The sequence below is a fragment of the Lagenorhynchus albirostris genome, chromosome 7 (genome assembly GCF_949774975.1).
Source record: "Lagenorhynchus albirostris chromosome 7, mLagAlb1.1, whole genome shotgun sequence".
NCBI lineage: Eukaryota > Metazoa > Chordata > Mammalia > Artiodactyla > Delphinidae > Lagenorhynchus > Lagenorhynchus albirostris.
This window is the reverse complement of record NC_083101.1, coordinates 46,294,235-46,310,732: the sequence shown is the minus strand read 5'-3', so window position 1 is coordinate 46,310,732 and position 16,498 is coordinate 46,294,235.

Genomic DNA, 16,498 nt, shown 5'->3' with positions numbered 1-16,498 from the left:
CTGCCCTTGCCTAAAATTTGCTACCTCTGGCAGTGAAATAGATGGAAATTAACTTGCCTCCAAAAGTAGTGAAGCTGGAAATTACTATCAGTGAGTTTTCAAAACTATTATCACTCCAAATAGTGAATCACTTGACTTCAAGCAGACATAATTTCCAAATAATAGTTGGGAATGGTTTCAACTCAAGCTGTTAATGTTTTAAAAAGAATAAATAAGAATACAGTAAGTAATTAGATAACTACATAATAAATTGTGATATGGTGAACTTAGTATTATTTAAGAAAGAATTGGTAAATACTATTTTAAATTCATAATCTTGGTGAAGAAAATGGTGGTTTTAAAGGCTGTTTGAAAACCTGTGAAGAGTCCCGACTTATGCGGTGTTGCTTGAAATAGCACAGCTATTTGATATAATTTTAGAAGACAGTTATTTTTCTAGAATGTAGTCTCATATTTTATCATGGTAAAAATGTCAATTTGTGTTTAAATAAGAATTTTGAAATTTCATTCATATATAGTGTCACTCCAAAATTCTAAGTAGTTCTTCTAATTGTTTTAAACTTTTGCTTTAGTTTTTTGGAAGAGATTATAGAGAGGCTAGAGAAATTTTATTTTAAAAATAAATCATCACTCTGGCATCCAGGTGATTTATACACTGGCTTACAGTTTTTCACTGCAATATTAATAAAGACTCAGTGTTTTTTATTTTTCAGGAAGCTTTATTAAATTAAATTACAATAATTTAAAATTTATTTAAATTGAAGGAAATGAAAAGTATTACCGTAATCTCACTCAGTGCCTTAGAATCCACTCTTCAAAATGTAAACTGAATGTCTGGATATATAAATGTTTTCATCCTACTTGTTTATTTTCAAAAAGTAAAGAATGATTGTGTGTAATTTTTAAAATGCCATTGAATGAGTGAAGGTAGTCTTTTCATTCACAAAAGGTTAGTTTTTCACAACTTTGGACATTGTATGAACTCTCTTAATTTAATATTAGACCCGGGAAATCTATTATGCCTCTACTTTGCCAGTTCTGTCCAAAACAGCACAGGTGGCCATTCAACAAGAGGCTGTCACTATCTTTTAGTGACATACAATTCTTATTCCCTATTTTCCAATCCATGTTATTATGAACTGAATTCCCCCAACCCTCAAATTCATATGTTGAAGCCCAAAACCCAATGTGACTATAATTCAAGATAAGGTCTTTAAGGAAGTAATTAAGGTTAAATGAGGTCATAAGGTTAAATGAGGTCATATGGAGCTTTAATCCAATAGGACTGGTGTCCCTATAAGAAGAGACACGAGTGAACTCACCATCTCTTTCTTTAAACACAGAGGAGAGGCCATGTGAAGACACAGCAAGATGCAAATTGGGAAGAGAGACCTCACCAGAAACCAGTCCTGAAGATGCCTTGATCTTGCACCTGTACTCTCTAGAAATGTGAGAAGATATACTTCCGTTGTTTAAGCCACCACTTCTGTGATATTTTGTAATGGCAGCCTGAGCAGACTATACACATTTATACCCACTTTTTCCTAACTTTTGTAACTTGTATACCAAGTCTTTTATTTTTCTCTTTATGCTATCCTTCTCAGAAGTGCTACTTCTTGCTGCATGGTAATGTCTTTCTCATTCTACCTGCCACTGAGAAATAATATCCAAACTAATAAAATTAGAAATGACTCTAATTTCTAGGAAGTATATTGGAAAATAAAGAATAGAATAACTATCCATCAAAAAAATAGACTTATGCAATCTCTATCTAAATACCATGGTATTTTTTTTGCAGAAATAGAAATATCTATCCCAAAATTCAATGGAATCTCAAGGGACCTCAAATAACTAACAAATCTTGAAAAAAGAACAAAGTTGAAATGCTCACACTTCCTGATTTCAAAACTTATTACAAAGCTATAGTAATCAAACCAGTATGGCACTGGAGTAAAGATACACATATAGATCAATGGAACAGAAAAGAGAGCCCAGAAATACATTCTCCTTTATAAGGTCAAAGGATCTTTGATAAAAGTGCCAAGACCATTCAAAGGGAAATGAAAGTCTTTTCAACAAATAGTGTTAGGGAAACTGAATATTCCCATACAAAAAAATAAAGTTGGACACTTACCTTACATCATATACAAAATTTAACTCAAAATGGTTCAAAGGCCTAAATATAAGAGCTAAAATTATAAACTTTTAGAAGAAAACATAGGGGAAAAACTTCATGACGTTGGACATTGAAATGGCTTCTTTGATATGACACCAAAAACACTGGCAACAAAAGTTAAAATAGATAAATTAGATTACATCAATGTAAAAATTTTTGTGCCTCAAAGGATGCAATCAGTGGAGTGAAAAGGTAACCTACAGAATGAAAGAAAATATTTGCATATCACTTATCTGATAAGAGTCAATATCTGGAATACAGAAAGAAATCCTACAACTCAACAACAAAACAATCCAATTAAAAAATGGACAAAGGACTTGATTAAATATTTCTGCAAAGAGGAGATACACATGGCCTACCAGTGCATAAGGAGGTGCTCAACATTAGGAAAATGCAAATCAAAACCACAAAGAGATACCACCTCGCACCCATTAGGATGCCTACTATTAAAAACCAAATATAACAAGTGTTGTCAAGGATGTAGAGAAAAGGGAACACTTGTGCACTGTTGGTGGGAATGAAAAATGGTGCAGCTGCTATGAAAGTATATGGAGTTTCTTCAAAAATTTAAAAATATAACTACTATATGATCCAGCAATTCTACCTATTATGGACTAAGTTGTGTTTCTCCAAATTCATATGTTGAATTCCTAACTTCCAGGACCTTAGAATGTGATTATATTTGGATATAGGGTCTTTCAAGTGGCAATTAAATTAAAATCAGTTTGACCCTAATCTAGTATGACTGGTGTTTTTAACAAAGAGGAAATTAGGACACCTATCTACTCAGAGGAAAGATCATGTGAAGACACAGGGAGAAGATGGCCATCTACAAGCCAAGGAGAAAAGCCTCAGAAAAAAGCAATCAGTATGGTTTGAATTTTTGTGTCATTCCAGTATTCACCTGTTAGAATCCTAATGCCTAGTGTGATGGTGTTAGAAGCTGGGGCCTTTGGGAGATTAATAGGTTGACAGTAGAATCCTCATGAATGGGATTAGTCATCTGATAAAAGAGACCTCACAGAGCTCCCCAGCTTCTTTCATCACATGAGAACATGATGAAAAGTCTGCAACTTGGAAGAGGGCCCTCGCGTGACCATGCTGGTACCCTGAGCTCAGACTTCCCACCTCCAGAACTGTGAAAAATATATTTTTGTTGTTTTTAGGCTACCGGGTCTATGGGATTTTGTTATAGCAGCCTGAAGGGACTAAGACACCAACCCTATAGCAATGTCCACAATAGCCAAAAAGTGGAAGCAACCCATGTGTCCCTCGACAGATGAATGGATAAGTAAAAATGGAATATTATTCAGCCTTTAAAAACTCAGGAAATTCTGACACATAATACAACATGGGTGAACCCTGAGAAGACTATGCTAAGTGAAATAAGCTAGTCACAAAAAGGCAAATACTGTATGATTCCACTTATATGAGGTACCTAAAGTGATCAAATAAAAGACAGAAAGTAGACAGGTGGTTGACAGGGGCTGGATGAAGGCAGGAATGGTGAGTTGCTCAATGGGAACAGAATTTCAGTTTTGCAAGTTGAGAAGGGTTCTGGAGATTGATTGTACAACAATGTGAATATACTTAACACTACGGAACTATATACTTAAAAATGGTTGATGATAAATTTTATGTTATGTGTGTTTTACCACAATTTAAAAAATAGGTTTCTGCAATGTGATGGTCCTGTTTAGATGTTAGTGGTTGCTATTGTTTTGAACATCAATATGAGTATTGTTTTTAGCTGTAGTATTACTATAGACATATAGAAACTGGAGTTGCCAGATAAAGCATAAGATGCCCAGTTAAATTTGAATTCAAATAAAAAAAATGAATACTCATTATTATAAGTGTGTCCCAAATATTGCACAGCACATCCTTATATTAAAAATAATATTTGTTGTTTCTCTGAAATTTAAATTTAATTGGGCACTCTGTATTTTTATTTGCTAAATTTGGCAACTCTAATAAAAATATGCATTTTCATGATACTTTGCCATAGAAGCGTGCATGCTATTCTGTATAAAATAAATGTAATGTAGTATCTTATATTTGAGTACGTGGAATTGTAAAGTGAGGGACTATCTGAGATGTCAAATTACCAGGACCAGTGACATTTTGAGAGCTATAGGTGGCCCTGGTAAAGGTGTTATTCCATAAATAGCAATTCTAACCTATAGTTTTTACTCTAGTTTCTCACTCTCTTGTGCCATTTGAAATATTTCTACATTTAAACCTATTTGACCTCTTTTTGAAATATAATTTTTTTTATTAGGGGTAACATCTTAAAAGTATTTGTTGAGATGTAAAGTAATTGATTTATACTCATGCACACACATTTATTTCTGTGACCAAATAAATCTATTAAATGTTGACTCATATCAGTTAAATTTTGGAAAATTCTGCATTAATTGATTCTTAATCATTATCATCTTAACTCAGACATATGCTGAATAGTCATATACGAATAAAGGAGAGCAGAAAGTACATGTAATTTGTAATCAGAAAGTCTTTGTTTATATCCTGGCTTTGCTATTTTTTGGTTTGGTGATCTTGGACCAGCCATATAGTCTCTTTCGTAACAGTGATATAATAATAACACTTACTTCTCAGGATGATTATGAAAATTTTAAATGAGTGTAAAATTATATATCAACCTACATTTTGATATGAAAACACGTAGGAAACTATTAGGACATGAGGAATTTGAGAGGAGTAAATGAGAATGGGCTTGACCAGAGTCCAAAGTGCTGCCATTGGCAGGTGGGAAGAAGTAGAGACTGGGTACTCAGGAAGCAAAGAAGAGAAATAGACACTGAAAGGTATAAATGCATTAAAGTAGTAATGAAACCAAATCACAGACCTTGTATGTATTTCTTGATCTTTCTCACTTTGGACAAAACAAGTAAACAGAGAAACAGAATCAACTGTTTAGAGTGAAAGAGTTAAGTAGAAGAGAGATTTGGGGTTATATCCCTCTTCTAATTTTATAGATTACTGAATATACTCTGGAACAAAAGGGAGAAAAAGGAAATACTATATATTGAACAACTAATAGAAGCCAGATATTTTATTAAATTTTTAACGCAAACTTATTCAATACTTGTTATCTCTTTTTTACAGATGAGAAAATTTAGATGTAATGCAGTTAAGGAGCCTAAGATCACACAGCTCATTAAGTAGCACAACATAGATCTAAACCCAGACTATCTAAATATCTAAATTCAAAGGTTTAATGTATGACACATACAGCCTTCCTAAATGTTCTTTCTTCCTGCTTTACCCATAGAATTAATAGGAGTACATATTGTATATGAGTCAAAGCATCACAAATCTCATTTGTACCTAGTCTTGGGAGACACAGTATATCTAACACACACGCGCACAAATATTGGGTTGGCCAAAAAGCTCATTTGGGTTTTTCCATAACATGTACAACCCTGAATGAACTTTTTGGTCAATCCAATATACCAAAATGTATATGTTTACATAATATACACATATGCATAAAGATATATATCCTCATATATGTGACAAAAATAACTAAAATGCTTGTGAAAATGAATGATTTTATGGTTGACAAGGGCTGAAATCCTGGCTTGGTAGAAATACTAAGTTTGTTTACTATACACATCGAATTCAGAAGAATTGTACTCATATGGCAAGGAGAGAGAATTTATGAATCCCATCTTCACACATATCAACTTGCATTAGTACGTTAGAGGACAAGCAACCTTAAATAAACAAATACTTCTTGAAAAAACAGCTTTAAACACTGTGTTTTTGGATGCTATATTATATTGAATACCTTATCAAAATAATAAAGTTAATACAACTGTATAGATGCAATCAATGAGAAAAAGTATGGGCTATTTATTTAAGAAGCAGTGCTGAAACAGCAATGTATCAACCTGAAAAAAATTTAAAACAGATCTCTTGTCTCACACTATTTACAAAAATTAACACTAGTTGAATATAAACGCCAAATCTTTTCTTACAATACTGCAAGAAAACCTAGATAGTTAATGTATAATATTAGAAACCTAGAGTATCTAGAAACTCAAGAGTTTTGCTAAATAAAATTTAAGCCATTTGTAGGGCAAAAACAAAATAACATGCAAGATCAATAGACACATGATATATCTGAAAAAAATGGCAATGCAAATAGCAGGCAACAAGTTTCAGAAACACACAAAGAGTTTTTACAAATTGACAAGAAAAAAGACAAAACATACAATATAAAAATGGACAGAAGATATGAATACACAATGTACCAAAAGCAAATCCAAATGACTAATACACTTGGGAAAAAGGAAATTCACTAATTACCAGGGAAATAGAATTCAATATAACAACGATTTAACCCGAGAACACTTTAAAATGCTCTAAAACCTAATGCTGGTATGGATATGCGGTATAAGCTACTGTCTTAGATTGCTCGTTGAACTGTAATGCGATTTACCTTTTTAGCCTTCTGTTCCAGAACTCTCTATATTGATATGTAATATGAGAATCTGATAATATCTACTAAAATTTTTAAAAAGCTATTCCCTTCCTAGAAAGCTATTCTGTAGAGGCAAGAAAACAAGCAAACTAGCAAACAAAAAACAATTTGTAAGAGCTTATACATAAAGACATATATGGCAGAATTGCTCAGGGTAATGAAAAACAAAAGTAAAAGCAGTATGAAAAACCCAACTCTGAATATGTGTGTATGAGTATTATATTATTATATATGATCTATAAAGATTATTAAACTGTGGAGAAAAATACACATAGACATACACTAAGTTGTTAATCAGGATTGTCTAAAGGGAAGGGGTTGGGATGGGCTCCTGCAATTAGGAAAAAGAAAGTGATGGATGAGAGAAACGTGTTCCTTGCTAAAACATTACAAGAAATAATTCCACTTACAAGAAAGAAAAAAAAAGCATAAATTAAAATATGCCCCTTGTTATAGCAGTGGAAATTAAAAGATGACTGTTGTTTTGTTTTGTTTTAACCTATTTTGGATCAAGTAGAAAGACTATATATCAGTATTTAGAGAATTCCTATTTATGACAAGAAAACTAAAAATCAAATTAATAAAACCACATCATAAACTAAGTTTTTTAAAAAATACAGCTGCATGTAAAAGCAATAAACTAGATTTTTAAGCTTATTCAAAATAAGCCCAACTATACTGAATAAAATAAATGAAATAATGATTTTGGAAATTAAGTAAGCCATTCATATCTTCCCATATTGGAGCTTTTACATTATTTGAAAAGGGATGAAAGCCAGGAAACTTGTTTCTAGCCAATAATTAGCTAATTGAAAGTGAACAATGCAGGAATCTGTTCATTTAAATTAGGCTGTGGTAAGTCTTAAAAAAAACCTAGAAATTTTGAGTAAACTGTTGAGTAAAATTTTAAGTTAAACTGTCTTTTTTTTGGTAGTTTGCTTGACTTCACTTTAAACTGCTAGAAGCTGATCCTTTTTATGTTCATATTTAAGGAAGTACTGAAGGTCATATCACTCAAAGCCAACCCCATCAGGCATCCTACCAAGATAATCTGTGAAGAGGTCAGAGGTGGAAATGAAACAGAGAAGAGGCAGATTTTACCAGTCCAGTTCAAGGAATTTCTCACTATCCTCATAGAGGACCTCTTTTCAATGGAAAGGGAAAGGGCTGCACTATGAAGACAATGGAATTTCCTCCATTTTATGTAGATTAATTTTTTCATGAGATAAAAGTAACAAAGCGTTTGTATTCTTTATACAGAATATAATGTTTTATTGAAAGTAAATTATTTATTTGGGGTTTACTAGTGCTCAGCTGAACTGTGTCCCCTCCAAATTTCTGTGTTGAAGTCTTAACCCCCAACATGACTGTATTTGGAGACAGGGCATGTGAGGAGGTGATAAAGGTTAAATATCATAAGAGTGAGGCCCTATCCAATAGAGATGAGAGACTTGAAAAAAGAGGAAGAGATATTGAAACAGGAGAGAAGGGGCAGGGCACAACCTTTAAAAGAATAACATAGCCCAAGGACATGACATAAACTGATTAGAGCCAAATAGGTCCAAGATGGTGGTCGAGTCAATTTCCATTAGACCTTGAGCCTCAGTATACGCTCACTGTAACACATCAGCTAAATGACACACCCACAGGCGCCATGACAGTTCCAAGGCTGACCATAAAGGTCAAAAAGTGGGCAGTAGCCCAATTCCTGGAAATCCTGGAAATTATGTTTATCACACACCATCTAAACTCTCATTCTTTTAGCACTGGTTTATTTAGACCCTTCTAGTTTAGATAAAAACCACAGGTAAACTGATAAACAATCATTCCACATGGATTCATAAATCCTAAAGATAAAGACCTCCAACAGTTCCAGCAACTCCCTAGGTTACACAATCTGACCAGTCTCTCTCAAAGTCACCCTAGGAATCCAGCATCTAAAACTCTAATTTCACCCTCTTCCCTTTGAGGTATTGTTAGTAGACAGGGTAGTGGGTCCCCAGAGAAAGAGACCATGCATGGGCTTTCTTGACATAAGAGAAGCCATTTTTGGCTCAAGGCATTTTGTGACCTAAGCTTGGCCACAGTGCTTGCCCTTGAACGGGTCTCAGTAATTAATGATCTTAAGAGAAGTGAGGGAAAGCAGGAACAAAGGAAAAGCAGTTGAGAAACAACAGTTCAGTGATAAAACATTCCTAGTTCCTCCTCAAGGGGTATACGTAACAATCTGACACATATCTTTGAGTTCTGCAGGAACTAAGACCCCCAACCAGGTGGAAGATAGAATGATGATGACCATTTCTGACTTCAGTCAACTGAAGTTTGGACTCTGTCCACCTTTGCCCCAATTCTATGCTGAATTTTTCTCTGCTCAAGCCCCTTCATGAACATGCATACAATGCCCAAGCCCCTTTATAAGTATGCATATACACTTAGCTTAAAAATTCCAAAATTTTGCAGTTCGGGGAGATGCTGCTTTGGGAAAGATCCTTGGTGTTCTCCTTACTTACTGCAAGTAATAAATTCTTCCTTTTCCTGCTCTTTGGCTTGGTTGCATCTTTTGGCTCGACACCCACCAAGAGATGGACCCAGATTTCAGGTAACATTTTGTATAGACAAACTTATTTAATATAATAAATTATACCTGACATAATTATATATCATTGTAATATAATGCATGAAACATGGTACATTGTACATATTCATGTAATAGTTTGACAGGTCCATTTAAATGGTTATTCTTTTTCTATTTTTCTTTTTATATTCAGTTAAAATGAGAAGTTCTAAAATCAGAGAGCAAAGTAAGTAATACATTTTTAGAAGTTAAAATGTTACATGGTAGAAGTATCTTCTTCATGAAAATAAATACTTTTTGTCATATAACTATCATGTCAGATTAAAAATTGCTTGGCAAGCTATAATGAAAAACACATCTTTACCACGCAGAAATTAAACAATCTTACTAAACTAACTTCATCTCCCTGAGCCTTTGTTTTCTCATTTGTAAGTTTGGGATAGAGAAGAAAAGAGCAGAAAATTGTAATCAGGTGAGGCTACTGGTCTTAGTGACTGAGATGGTAAAACAGTACTTGATCCCTTCTACTCTCTGTTCAATTGTCTGGTGTGAAGTAAAATTCATATTTTATGACAAGGCAAGAAAAATTTAAACATAAAAAATTCTTCTCTGCCCTTTGGCCTCCTCTCTCCCCCCACTGTGCATTGTGTATCTGTATTATGCATCGCCCAAACCTCCCCCAGCAGCAGGAAGACCTGCACAACTGTAAAGTGCAACATTCTCCTAGCATCAACAAGACAACTTCTGAAAAGACAGCATTCCTTCTTGATCTTGTAAGGGGTCACATGACCTACCACGATGACACTTAGATCTGGATTACGTAAACTGTCAATAATACATCATTTGATGTACCGCCCTCTGTCTCAAAAAACTTACATAACTGTGCCTTGAATTCTAAGGGGTGGAGCAATTCTTAGAGCTTTCTGAGATACTCTTCCCGGGTTATAATCCTCAAATTTGGCTCAAATAAAAATTTCCATTTCTTTCTTAAATCAACTGATTAATTTTTTCATTAACACTAGTTTGTCAATGTTTCCCTATTCTGTTTCTGCACCTCCCCTTTTCTCCCCATGAATCATTCCCCAAGGTTAGAAAAGAAAAGAAAACAAAAAAAATCAAGTTACTTCCTAGGCCTCTAGGCAAATTCTCATCACTCTTTCAATATAGTTCAGGCTAGGCATATTTACTTTCCTATGACAGGTTCTGCTCTACCTGATAATTATCATCAGCCTTTCCTTGTTATCCAAACAAATTAAAGGTATAAAAACAGAGAACATAAAGAGACAGTTTAACTTTAAAAAATATTATCTTCCCTGGATTTTTAATATACACCTTCTCACCAAATGTTCTTGTTTATTATTAGGAAGATTACAAAACACTGCAACTATATATTTTCACAATAAACTTGTTATCCATTTTCATTCAAATGAGACTTTTTACCACTCAATGTAATATCGACTTTTGGAAGCCCACTAAAAGTGATAAACCAGGGTTAGCACAAATTATGTTGTTCCCTTACCTGAGAATCAAATGAGTCTTCTGCATTGTTGTTGACAGAATGAATATCCTTACATTGCCATGTTTTACTCAGAAATCAGGTGCATTACTATCACACATGACAAAATATCCTTTGCTACTCTTCAATCTTCAGTCTGAAATGATAAATTATAAAAACATTCTTTTTAGGGTTTTAAAAAATCACGGCTAGTATGAATTACTTTTGCATTTTCTTTAACAAACTTTGATAGAAAAGACTTAAAAAATGTCTTTGTAACTTATCTATTGTAATAGATGGGAAAACATACCCAATTAAGTAAAAATTAAAAGCATAAACACTGAGTTGACAAAGATAAAGCCAGATAACATTTAATTATGTGATAAATTCCGATTATGTAGGCAATATTGGAAATTATGAGAAAAAAAATCTCAAAATATTTTTCCCCTTTTGGTGACAATTTTTAAGCTGTGAATTAATGACATTTTGTTTTTATCTTTCCACTTCTCATTGCCTTATTTTAAATATCCATAAATCATGTCTAATTTTCTCTAGCCAAAAATGAATGAAATAAGAGAGGGGGAAAATGGCGGAAGAGTAAGAGACGCGGAGATCACCTTCCTCCCCACAGATACATCAGAAATACATCTACACGTGGAACAACTACTGCAGAACACCTACTGAACGCTGGCAGAAGACCTCAGACCTCCCAAAAGGCAAGAAACTCCCCACGTACCTGCGTAGGGCAAAAGATAAAAGAAAAAAACAGAGACAAAAGAATAGGGACGGGACCTGCACCAGTGGGAGGGAGCCGTGGAAGAAAGGTTTCCACACATTATTAAGCCCCTTCGTGGGCAGAGACTGCGGGTGGTTGAGGGGGAACGCTTCCGGGCCACGGAGGAGAGCGCAGCAACAGGGGTGTGGAAAGCAAAGCGGGGAGATTCCCGCACAAAGGATCGGGCCGACCGGCACTCACCAGCCAGAAAGGCTTGTCTGCTCACCCTCCGGGGCGGGCGGGGGCTGGGAACTGAAGCTCGGGCTTCGGTTGGAGCGCAGGGAGAGGACTGGGGTTGGCGGCGTGAACACAGCCTGCAGGGGGTTAATGCGCCACAGCTGGCCGGGAGGGAGTCCGGGGAAAAGTCTGCACCTGCCGAAGAGGCAAGAGACTTTTTCCTGGTGCACGAGGAGAGGGGATTAAAAGCGCTGCTTAAAGGAGCTCCAGAGACAGGCGCAAGCTGCGGCTAAAAGCGCGGACCCCAGAGACGGGCATGAGACGCTAAGGCTGCTGCTGCCGCCACCAAGAAGCCTGTGTGCGAGCACAGGTCACTCTCCACACCCCCCTTCCGGGGAGCCTGTGCAGCCCGCCACTGCCAGGATCCCGGGATCCAGGGACAACTCCCCCGGGAGAACAAACAGCGTGCCTCAGGCTGGTGCAACGTCATGCCGGCCTCTGCCACCGCAGGCTCGCCCCGCACTCCGCACCCCTCCCTCCCCCCGGGCTGAGTGAGCCAAAGCCCCCGAATCAGCGGCTCCTTTAACCCCGCCCTGTCTGGGCAAAGAACAGACGCCCTCCGGCGACCTACACGCAGAGGCGGGGTCAAATCCAAAGCTGAACTACGGAAGCTGTGCGAACAAAGAAGAGAAAGGGAAATCTCTCCCAGCAGCCTCAGGAGCAGCGGATTAAAGCTCCACAATCAACTTGATATACCCTGCATCTGTGGAATACCTGAATAGACAATGAATCATCCCATATTGAGGAGATGGACATTGAGAGCAAGATTCATTGTTTTTTCCCCTTTTCCTCTTTTTGTGAGTATGTATGTGTATGCTTCTGTGTGAGATTTTGTCTGTATAGCTTTGCTTTCACCATTTGTCCTAGGGTTCTATCCGTTTTTTTTTTTTACTTTAAAAAAATTTTTTTTTCTTAACTATTTTAATTATTTTATTTTACCTTACTTTATTTTATTTTCTTTTATCCTCTTTCTTTCTTTCTACTTTTTCTACCTTTTATTCTGAGCCGTGTGGATGAAAGGCTCTTGGTGCTGCAGCCAGGAGTCAGTGCTATGCCTCGGAGGTGGGAGAGCCAACTTCAGGACATGGTCCACAAGAGACCTCCCAGCTCCACGTAATATCAAACGGTGAAAATCTCCCAGAGATCTCCATCTCAACACCAGCACCCAGCTTCACTCAACAACCAGCAAGCTACAGTGCTGGACATCCTATGCCAAACAACTAGCAAGACAGGAACACAGCCCCACCCATTAGCAGAGAGGCTGCCTAAAATCATAGTAAGTTCACAGACACCCCAAAACACACCACCAGACGTGGACCTGCCCACCAGAAACACAAGATCCAGCCTCATCCACCTGAACACAGGCACTAGTCCCCTCCACCAGGAAGCCTACACAACCCACTGAACCAACTTTAGCCACTGGGGACAGACACCAAAAACAATGGGAACTACGAACCTGCAGCCTGCAAAAAAGGAGACCCCAAACACAGTAAGATAAGCAAAATGAGAAGATAAACAAAATTGATAAACCATTAGCCAGACTCATCAAGGAAAAAAGGGACAAGACTCAAATCAATAGAATTAGAAATAAAAAAGGAGAAGTAACAACTGACACTGCAGAAATACAAAAGATCATGAGAGATTACTACAAGCAACTCTATGCCAATAAAATGCACAACCTGGAAGAAATGGACAAATTCTTAAAAATGCACAACCTGCCAAGACAGAATCAGGAAGAAATAGAAAATATGAACAGACCAATCACAGCACTGAAATTGAAACTGTGATTAAAAATCTTCCAACAAACAAAAGCCTAGGACCAGATGGCTTCAAGGCGAATTTTATCCAACATTTAAAGAAGAGCTAACACCTATCCTTCTCAAACTCTTCCAAAATACAGCAGAGGGAGGAACACTCCCAAACACATTCTACGAGGCCACCATCTCCCTGACACCAAAACCATCCAGAGAGGTCACAAAAAAAGAAAACTACAGGCCAATATCACTGATGAACATAGATGCAAAAATCCTCAACAAAATACTAGCAAACAGAATCCAACAACACATTAAAAGGATCATACACCATGATCAAGTGGGGTTTATTCCAGGAATGCAAGGATTCTTCAATATACGCAAATCAATCAATGTGATACACCATATTAACAAACTGAAGGAGAATAACCATATGGTCATCTCAATAGATGCAGAGAAAGCTTTCGACAAAATTCAACATGCATTTATGATAAAAACCCTGAAGAAAGTAGGCATAGAGGGAACTTTCCTCAACATAATAAAGGCCATATATGACAAACCCACAGCCAACATCGTCCTCAATGGTGAAAAACTGAAAGCATTTCCACTAAGATCAGGAATAAGACAAGGTTGCCCACTCTCATCACTCTTATTCAACATAGTTTTGGAAGTTTTAGCCACAGCAATCAGAGAAGAAAAGGAAATAAAAGGAATCCAAATCGGAAAAAAGAAATAAAGCTGTCACTGCTTGCAGATGACATGATACTATACATAGAGGATCCTAAAGATGCTACCAGAAAACTACTAGAGCTAATCAATGAAGTTGGTAAAGTAGCAGGATACAAAATTAATGCACAGAAATCTCTGGCATTCCTATACACTAATGATGAAAAATCTCAAAGTGAAATCAAGAAAACACTCCCATTTACCATTGCAACAAAAAGAATAAAATAGGAATAAACCTACCGTAGGAGACAAAAGACCTGTATGCAGAAAATTATAAGACACTGATGAAAGAAATTAAAGATGATACAAATAGATGGAGAGATATACCATGTTCTTGGATTGGAAGAATCTACATTGTGAAAATGACTCTACTACCCAAAGCAATCTACAGATTCAATGCAATCCCTATCAAACTACCACTGGCATTTTTCACAGAACTAGAACAAAAAATTGCACAATTTGTATGGAAACACAAAAGACCCCGAATAGCCAAAGCAATCTTGAGAACGAAAAATGGAGCTGGAGAAATCAGGCTCCCTGACTTCAGACTATACTACAAAGCTACAGTAATCAAGACAGTATGGTACTGGCACAGAAACAGAAATATAGGTAAATGGAACAGGACAGAAAGCCCAGAGATAAACCCACGCACATAGGGTCACCTTATCCTTGATAAAGGAGGCAGGAATGTACAGTGGAGAAAGGACAGCCTCTTCAATAAGTGGTGCTGGGAAAACTGGACAGGTACATGTCAAAGTATGAGATTAGATCGCTCCCTAACACCATACACAAAAATAAGCTCAAAATGGATTAAAGACCTAAATGTAAGGCCAGAAACTATCAAACTCTTCGAGGAAAACACAGGCAGAACACTCTATGACATAAATCACAGCAAGATCCTTTTTGACCCACCTCCTAGAGAAATGGAAATAAAAACAAACATAAACAAATGGGGCCTTATGAAACTGCAAAGCTTTTGCACAGCAAAGGAAACCATAAACAAGACCAAAAGACAACCCTCAGAATGGGAGAATATATTTGCAAATGAAGCAACTGACAAAGGATTAATCTTCAAAATTTGCAAGCAGCTCATGCAACTCAATAACAAAAAATCAAACAACCCAATCCAAAAATGGGCAGAAGACCTAAATAGACATTTCTCCAAAGAAGATATACAAACGGCCAACAAACACATGAAAGAATGTTCAACATCATTAATCATTAGAGAAACGCAAATCTAAAGTACAATGAGATATCATCTCACACCAGTCAGAATGGCCATCATCAAAAAATCTAGAAACAATAAGTGCTGGAGAGGGTGTGGAGAAAAGGGAACCCTCTTGCACGGCTGGTGGGAATGTGAATTGGTACAGCCACTATGGAGAACAGTATGGAGGTTCCATAAAAAACTACAAATAGAACTACCATATGACCCAGCAATCCCACTACTGGGCATATACCCTGAGAAAACCATAATTCAAAAAGTCATGTACCAAAATGTTCATTGCAGCTCTATTTACAATAGCCAGGAGATGGAAACAACCTAATGTCCATCTTCAGATGAATGGATAAAGAAGATGTGGCAGATATGTACAATGGAATATTGCTCAGCTATAAAAAGAAATGAAATTGAGCTATTTGTAATGAGGTGGATGGACCTATAGTCTGTCATACAGAGTGAAGTCAGAAAGAGAAAGACAAATACCGTATGCTAATACATATATATGGAATTTAAGGGAAAAAATGTCATGAAGAACCTAGGGGTAAGACAGGAATAAAGACACAGACCTACTAGAGAATGGACTTGAGGATATGGGGAGGGGGAAGGGTAAGCTGTGACAAAGTAAGAGAGTGGCATGGACATATATACACTACTAAACGTAAAATAGATAGCTAGTGGGAAGGAGCCGCATAGCATAGGGAGATCAACTCAGTGCTTTGTGACCACCTAGAGGGGTGGGATAGGGAAGGTGGGAGGCAGGGAGACGCAAGAGAGAAGAAATATGGGAACACATGTATATGTATAACTGATTCACTTTGTTATAAAGCAGAAACTAACATACCATTTTAAAGCAATTATGCTCCAATAAAGATGTAAATAAAAAAAGGAAAACAAAAAAAAGAAATTAAAAAAAAAGAATGAAATGACAAAAGCTTTTAATGATTTATAAAGCAGTAAAATAACCAACCTAAAATTGTGTTCAGTCAGCAAAGGCAGAAACTCTTATTTATTTTTTTGATTGACACTCACAT